The sequence below is a fragment of the Ambystoma mexicanum genome, chromosome 4p (genome assembly GCF_040938575.1).
Source record: "Ambystoma mexicanum isolate Mex_15411 chromosome 4p, UKY_AmexF1_1, whole genome shotgun sequence".
Taxonomy (NCBI): domain Eukaryota; kingdom Metazoa; phylum Chordata; class Amphibia; order Caudata; family Ambystomatidae; genus Ambystoma; species Ambystoma mexicanum.
This window is the reverse complement of record NC_090927.1, coordinates 367,103,068-367,109,617: the sequence shown is the minus strand read 5'-3', so window position 1 is coordinate 367,109,617 and position 6,550 is coordinate 367,103,068. Positions and strand designations below refer to the sequence as shown.

The 6,550-nt window shown below is 45.1% G+C and overlaps 1 long non-coding RNA gene across 1 annotated transcript; it reads left to right on the top strand.

The window, feature by feature from the left end:
- Positions 1-689: 689 nt before the first annotated feature.
- Positions 690-1,390, top strand: LOC138452585 (uncharacterized). Its single transcript, XR_011260236.1, has 2 exons — positions 690-799; positions 1,315-1,390. It is a non-coding gene; the product is annotated as an uncharacterized lncRNA (long non-coding RNA).
- The last annotated feature ends 5,160 nt before the right edge of the window (positions 1,391-6,550 follow it).

Sequence of the window (6,550 nt, the reverse complement as noted above, 5' to 3'; positions counted from 1 at the left end):
CATTCATGATCGCTGCCACTACAGCTGGATGATCCTGGAAGTGCAACTTTGAAATGGTGTAGATTGCCTGCTTATTTACATATCAGATGCGTTTTGTACGTTGCATCGCGTATCATGTGGCTGGGAGATCACAAGTTTTGCGTGTGACTTTTTTGCTTCAGGAAGTTGTAGTTAGTGTTTTCTGTGAATTGGGTTATGTTTGCGCTTGACTGTGCATGTTATATTTTTTAAGTGGCACGTCCCTCAACATGTCCACATTATTCCTCATTCTTTGTCATTTTACACAAGGAATGGGGAATATGTATGTTCTGCCCCGTATCTTTGTGCTGGACCTTCCCACACTTTGAGCAGTGTGTCCCACAACGCACTCAGCACCATGCAAAGTAGGGAACAACCAGTGCAAAGTGAGTGCAGACCAACGCAAAGTCCAATCTATGAATAAGCAAAATGAGTCTGTGCACCGCAAAGTGCACTTTTTTGGCGCAAAGTGCCTTTGCGGTGGGCAACACTTTCTATGAATGAGGCCTATAGTCTCACGAGCCATTCACTGCATCAGCAATTATAGTGAAGTGTTCTCCCCAAGGAAATGATGGCAGAACGACAGGTACGTTTAGTAAAATCTCGTATTTAATTCTCTTCAAAGAGCCTGTGGCGCCAGTCCACTCATCTCTCCTCTAACTCATGTAACTAATGTAATCCACAGCCTCCCAAAGACGATAAGAAGAAAAAGGATGCGGGCAAATCCGCCAAGAAGGACAAGGATCCAGTCAACAAGTCTGGCGGGAAAGCCAAGAAGAAGGTATATAGCTAACATGTGCACCTCTGGGTGGGGTACATCATTTGGCTTGGTGGGTAGTAAGTTAACTGCAGAGGTCTTGCTTAGTATTTTCTAACTCCTGGAAACTGCATTTCATTGGGTGCATTAACCAATCACGAATGCATGCTGCGCCTCCTTGGGATTGCTTGAGCTTGATGCAGTGAAATCTTTCTATACAATGAGTTATCAGAGGTCTTTTTCCACGCCATGTCTATTTTCCACCCATCATATGTTTTGTATACACACGTGTTTTAAAATAAAAATTTTGCAATGTCCAGTGAAGGGCCCCATTTCTAGTTTAGGGTGCGTTTCTGAGACTTGCAGCAGTTTGAGAGCTGTTCCTTTTGCATCCCCAATACATATGGCAGTGATTTTTAGAACGTTATCTCCCACGAGATTCATGCAGTGTCCTCCGCAGTGGGAGGTGGCCATGTGGGTTTGGTCTTAATCTTTTATTCACTTCAATGACGCAATCCTATCTCTCCTCTTTCGAGTAGAAGTGGTCCAAAGGCAAAGTGAGGGACAAGCTGAACAACTTGGTCCTGTTCGACAAAGCCACCTACGATAAACTGTGCAAGGAGGTGCCCAACTACAAGCTGATCACTCCTGCTGTGGTGTCTGAGAGGCTGAAGATCAGAGGCTCCCTGGCCCGGGCTGCGCTCCAGGAGCTGCTCAACAAAGGTACAACCATGCATGGTGCAGTGGCATGTTGGCTCGGCAGTAGTCCCGAAGTTTGGAGAGATGAAGTGATTAGTGTTGAAGCAGCATTGTGATCGTCATGTACAACCCTACTAAACACTGTGACCTTCAGATTCACCCTATTCCCACAGTTTATTTTCGGTTAATTTCCTGTATAGCTCATGTGAAGAATGGATATTTTATATTTTCATTTGTGAAGCGCCCAAACCCTGAGGCACCAAGGCGCTGTTAGGAGACCAGTTACATCAGGTATAATAACTTGGAGCAAAAACAGTGCATGTTAATATATCATAGTTTTTATGGCACGTGCAAGGTCCAATATGAGTTTTGTGCTCTTCTGTCGGGAGCGCATTCCACTGTTTGGCTGCTGCTCAATCCATCCCATCCACAATTGGCTCTTTTCGCTTTCGATAGGGGGTAGGGTGAATTTGGAGCACAACCTGATTGGTCTGGAGTTCACCCTCGTAATTTTGTGGGAGTTATTGTGGAGCGAAGTTGCTCAGACATTTGTGTGTGATGGGCAGCAATATTCCTATCTTCTGGTGGCAGATGTGGTCTCTTTGGGATGTTTGGCGCAGCTCAGAGGGCGTTATTTTGGATTATCTGTAGCTTAATGTTCTGTTTGGAGGTCCTGGAAAAGAGGACATTACGGTAATCAAATTGTGCTCCCATAATGGCTCTCGCAATGGTTGGGCAGCTCTCTTGTGTCGAACTGTCTTGCTGCATTGATATATTTGGCTGTGTACTGCAGAAGAGGCCACTGCGCTTACTTATTTGGTGAGGGAGAGGGCCGCATCCAGGTGGACGCACACGTTTTTACCGCAGCTGAACCAGGGATCTGGAACTACTCTACCCTAAGAGGTATAATGGTGGCCATGTTTCTGAAGCATGGCAGGAGAGCCTGCCAAGAGGATCAGTCTTATTTAGACATAGGTGGTTGGATGCCATCCAGGTTGGGATTCTAGAATAGATTTTGAGCGTTTGGGTGTCTTCATCATAGGAGCCTGAGAGGGTAGGAGTATTTGTCATCATTGGCATAGTTGGTATAAGATATTCCAATGCCTTCCAGGAGGTCAAATAGGGGTTTGGTGAATATTTTGGGAGGGGGATACACAGGAACCTTTGGGATGCCACAACGGATGGCGTGATCCTTAACTGTGTCTTAAGACTCTTGTTCCTCCCTTCTAGGGAGGAGGCTATCCAAGAAGGGGCTTTGGGGGATAGGTTGGCTGATGTTGGGAGATTGTGACATAAGGTCTTGTTCTCTGAGGATTTTGAGTAATTCCTGGGATTTGGAGCTGTCTTTTTCGATTCTGGAATTCTAGGAGCTTTGGCTGCTGTAATTGCTTATTATGTTTAGCCATTTTGGTAAAGGCTGTTTTGGGGGTGATCTGTGGGCTCATTTTTTCCAGAGGGCGTCCGTCTGTCTTTTTGGAGCACGTGCAGGGGGGGGGGTCTGTTAAACCTCTATTCTACGCTGAGGGACGATGATGTAAATTCTACATCTTGTAACTAAGACACTTCCTTGAAACAGCGCCTCGATGCCTCTGGGCTGCCAGGCGCTTTACAAATACAAAAAAAAAAAAAAAAACTCAAGCATCCTCACTCAATGACTCGCAATCCACATTCTATGCGCGGTTGCCAGGTCTGCGGCATGCCACACAAAGCATAGCAGACTTAGATTAGTTTTCTGTCCTGTTACTGTCAGTCATCGAAGTTGCCTGGGCAGTTCAGAATGCTCCTGGACAACTCTCCTAATGTACTGCGTCCACCTCACTCTATGCCACCTAACCATGCAACCTACATTGCATATATTGATATGCCACTGTCTATTTTGTCCTGTATTTCTTGTACCCATGTAATCTCAGTGCATTCTCTTGCAATTATGTAACTTACTCAGTATATACTGACGTGTTATTATATTTGTCGGCCTGTTGGCCATGTAACTAAGTTTAACATATCCCTTCTGCTGCACCCTGATGCTGCTGGGTCTGGTGCGATTATAAATAATAAGCTAAACTAAACTAATCTAACCCGAATGAGAATGAGTGAAGTTCTTTCCTGCACCCAGTCATGCTATGCCATTGAGTCTGGTATAGCATGTTTCTCCCTTTGTTCACTGTTTATTGGAGCTTCAGGATCTGTGAACAGTGGGGTAGATGACTAACACAGAAGCAGGTCAAGGATGATGTGTTTCAGTGTTGATGTGCACATATCTGAGATGAGAAGACTGTAATGTGAAAGCTTTGGATATTTTGTGATTTATCAAGAGAAGTGGATAATTTTTGCTCTTGCCAGCGTACACTGTGCGGTTATCTGTGGTGCCTGGCAGTGTGGTGTTTAAAGAGTGTGGAGAACTGTGTTGGTGTATCTGTGGAAGGTTACTGTGGTGCCTAGGGAAATGTAATCTAATGCTAATTTGACACTAACTCTCACAATCATTTATTTGGATCAACGAGAATTAAGCACTATAGAAGTAAATTTTGCCCCGCCCAGACAACGTCTCTGAAATGTGTCCCTCCCTTAACATTTGAAGCGTTAGTCCCCCCGAAGTTTGGACTAGATACACCCCTGGTGTATGCTCCAGTAACATAAACCCCGAACAGGTCCCCACCGTTTAGCTCTTGGCATACAGAACTCTTTCCTTTGATAATAACATGCAACCATTGTTTAATAGACCTCTGATACAAATGTAGTTAACGATGTACTGCTTCCTTTAAGCAGTGCATTTATAATGTGCACTGATTTAAGGCCTCTGGCTCTTTTTCATACACGCCGGCATGTTTTCCCGATGGTCAATCAGGAACAGATACAAAACCATTTCAGGCACAGCAAGCCTCCTGCCGCAATGACCTCATCTCCCCTGAATTAAGGTATGCAGAAACATATCCTTCCTGGGCAATAAAAATAAATAAATGCAGCGTGTGTGATTTGTAAGAGTAAGTCAGGTCAAGTGCACCGGCTTCCTTTTTATCTGAACCAGGTGCCGAATAGAAAGATTGCTTCCTCTGGGCCGTGCAGCCACACTACCGGTGTTATGCGGGTGGAGCTGGATGGGTTACATACATGGTCACCGTAGAAAAGCAGGCAATATTTTTCACACGCACTGTACTCCAAACTGGATCCTCCCTAACTTCCTGACCTCAATTAGATCCTAAAAGGCATACCACGTGCACAGTTTTCATTATATTCCGTGCAAAGTTAAAAGTAGGCAAAATGTTCACTGGAGCTAGCCCCACGAAATGTATTTTACAAGACTGACAACACGTGTTTAATGTGTATTTTAAGTACATTAACACAGAGTTTCACAGCTGGAAAGGAAGGGAACTACACTGGAAGGAAGGGTGTTGTACAAAAAGTGTACAAGATGGCGGGTAGATTTGGGATGATGTCTCTATTCTAATTTCATGTTAACAAATTGCTCTTTTGCTCGTTTATGTTCCAGAAAAATGCAATATGTTAACAGTAAAGAGTTTTTTTTTTTAAAAAGGGCGGGGTGAAGGGAAAAGGTGGAGGAGAAAGCGGGGGCGGGGGACACACGTGGTGAGGAAAATGGAAGCATGGTAGAGGGAGCAGGTCATCTTTTTGCTGCGCAGTTCCGCGACCCTTCTTGTGGCGAAGTTAACACAAGCAATGCCGGTGAGGGCAACGGTAGTGTGTGGGTCCATCGAGCCGGATCCTGGGGTGGAGTGCGTGTGAAAAACTAAGAGAAAGGGGAGGCTTGATTGGGCCAAAATGGCAGGGTTTACAGAGGTGTCCATCACATGAAAAACAAAAACAAAAAAGCGACAGGGCCGTCCGGAGTGAGCGGTCTCCTTTGGATCACCCATTGGATCACAAAATCAGCAGCATCAACGCAAGATACAGACACCCCCTCAAGGACAGCCGCAATGGAAGTGCCCCGACGAGTGGCTTGTAACAGTGACCCCGGGGACACAAAAACATACACTATTAAATAATTAACCTGGTGTAGCAAGGCATAGCTCTCAACCATTTGTGTTGCAAAGGCGGGTGAAACCACCCGATTTTGTTTTTGGCGGGTGAGAGGCCCATTGGAATACATGGGCGCGCAGGAGGCTTGGCGGGTGAGTCAGCCCTTTACAAGGTGGGTGACACCCGCCAAAAGCGTGTGAGTTGAGAGCTATGAGCAAGGTGCAGGGATGGGAAACAGATTGTGGGAGGTGGTCAGAGTACCAACTAGGAGTGGCGGAAGAGGAGCAGGCTGATGGCAACACCACAGTGACATCATGTGCTTCGACATCAAGACCTGTGGAAAGACGCCCCTGATTCACGGTGGGGCCACCCACCCCCACCTTGCTAACCCCAAGAATGACGAATTTCAGAGAGAGATGGTAAATAACAGAAATCAAGATTCTGCAGTTGGGATATCACGGTCAAGAGTTGGAGTGCAATGTGCCTCATAGATGAGGAATGCCTGCCCATTACAAAGCACACCATGTATGAATGAATGAGCAGTATAATGCAGAGGTCATTGATTCATTACTGTTTGCATTTTAAGTCACATATTTGTAAAGATGACTTTGGGGCAAGCGTCCATAGAGGCCAACCCCTATATTTGATAAGAAGTGGATATTTGCTTAAAGTGAGGGCTTCCACGGTCGCCTGATTTCTTTTTGTTGCAAGGTTCATACTGGTCCAGTACATGCATGTATTGTACAGATGTAATGATGTTGAAATATGTAACAGAATTACTGCACCGCCTGTTTTTTTCAGTCATCCTGATTAGAAACTATAACATTCCCTGCCTTTTCAGTTGTGACAAGTCCCTAGTCTCCTTTAGGAAACAGCTCAAAACATATTTGTTAAAATGAGCCTTCGGCTATGACCCAAGCAGCTTTTTTGCCCTCTTACTTAAATTCGATCCGTGCCTAGATGCAGATTCTGCCAGGCTCCCCCTGTGGAGATGTGCACATTATAAATGCTAAAATCAAATCAAAAATTGATAAGGAGTAATACTGCCAGGTTTCCCCTGTGGAGATGTGCACATTATAAATGCTAAAATCAAATCAAAAA